Below are 2102 nucleotides of genomic sequence, written 5' to 3' on the forward strand. Positions count from 1 at the left end.
TTGGCCGCAGGAACCGGGGCGTCTAGCCTGGATGGCGTTTTCTTTTCGGTGGTTGACTTGCTCTTTTCACCGGATCCTCAGTTGCAGCAATCAGGCGTCTTGGCTGGATGGTTTTTGCTCTTCGGTGATTGATTCGCACTTTGCAGAAGGGTTCCTCACTTGTCACACTTCTGATTCCTTTTTTCGGCGCACTCCGGATTCTTTCTGCTTCTGTTCGCGGGAGTGTCGCTTTATATGCGCTTTTTGGTAGCCACGGGGCTTCCAATCAGAGCGCTTGGTCGGTTCGCCCGCTTCCACCAAAAACGGTGGTAATTTCTAATTTGTTAAAAGACTATTAAGGTAGACACCATCTGTGCGACAGCGTCTCCTGCTTTTGCAGGTGGTGTTTAAACTAGATAATTTTTGTTCGGCAGAATTGTTTATTAGAGGGTCTTTAGCGGTCCTACCCGTTGAAAACTTCCCTTCCGGAGATAAGGAGATTTATTAATTTTGCTTAGTCGTTCTTCGCACATGTGAATTGTTATTGCATGTGTCCAGCATTTGTTCAGCCGCGGAGCTTGAATTTTCGTTNCCGGATTTATTGTTTTATTTTGTTAGGGAGCGCGGTTTCGTTCTGTATTTACTCAATTTTTACTGTCGCGTGTTTTCTCAGATCGATCTCCTGTTCTCTATCCGGGAGTTTCCTGTTTAGTCTCCGTTTTATCTCTGCGCTTTTGTTTAAGATAAAATTCGATTCTACCGAGTGTTCACCATACTGCGTTGCATAAAGAAGGGAACCGTGGAGTCGCAGGACGTAACAGTACCACAGGGATCAGTATTGGGACCTTTGTTATTTATAGTATATATAAATGATATAATTAAAATCTGTCCAGAAGGATGCAATATAAAAATGTTCGCTGATGACACCTTAATATACGTTAGTAGAGAAAGTAGCACGGATTTGGAGAGTAAAATGAATACAGCATTTAATGTAGTCGAGCAGTGGATNAATATAAACAAGCTAAAAATGAATGCGGGAGAAACGAAATGTATAATAGTTAGAAGTATACGAAAAGAATTGAGAGGTAATATATTACACTAAAATGCCTGGACGGTATTGGGATAGAGTGTGTAGAAACACTGAAGTATCTAGGTATAATTATTGATGACAAACTAAGATTTAAAGCTCATTGTGATTATATGATAAAGAAAATAGGTAAAAAAACGAGTTTCTTAAATAGAATAGGCAACTTTATATCAGCGTACACTAGATGTATTATATACAAAACAATCATAGCGCCGCACTTTGTGTATTGCGCAACGCTATTATTAGATATGGGTGAAACACAGGTAAATCAGTTGCAGATAGCACAAAATCGGGCTATGAGAGTAATATTACAGTGTGATAGGTATACCAATAGAATGTATGCGGGATGCACTGCAATTTATGTCTATAAAACAACGGTTATATTATAATGTTTGTATATTTATTTTTAAGATCTTAAGAAATTTGTTACCATTAAGAGATAGGTTAAAAATATTAGAAAGTTAAAGAGAAACGAGGCGAATTGGAAACATTAAAATAAAATTCAGAAAAACAAAAAGCGCACAAAAAAGTATGTTCTATGAGGGGATAAAAATGTACAACGCTTTACCAGCGGAAATAAAAAGTAAAGAAAGACTCGAAGCATTTAAAAGAATGTTAAAAACATATGTTATAGCAAATGTTTTTGTAAAACTGTATTTTAAATAGCTGAGAAAGCTAAATAAAGATCAATCAATCATTTTCTCTCTCTTTCTTTCTCTCTCTTCCTACCTCCCCCCCCCCACACTGAAACGGGCTCCATCCCTTCTTTCTTATCTCTTTCCTCTCTCTTCCTTCTTTTCACCTCTCTCTTTCCTTTCCTTGGCTTCTTTTTCCTTTCTCTCTTTTTTGGTATCTTGATTTCCCTTCTTCATCTCCGACCAGAGCCATCCCTTCCGGCGGAAAACTTGCTCTAGAATCGACCGCTTTTCTTTCTCGTTCTGCTTCTCCATGTCGCTTTCTTCCTCTTCCACACTTTCTCTCTAAGGGACATAACGCACGGTATACCCACCACCAGATACAACACCAAGCAAAACAA

This window comes from Pseudomyrmex gracilis, unplaced genomic scaffold (assembly GCF_002006095.1).
Source record: "Pseudomyrmex gracilis isolate BER0280 unplaced genomic scaffold, ASM200609v1 scaffold_575, whole genome shotgun sequence".
Lineage (NCBI taxonomy): Eukaryota > Metazoa > Arthropoda > Insecta > Hymenoptera > Formicidae > Pseudomyrmex > Pseudomyrmex gracilis.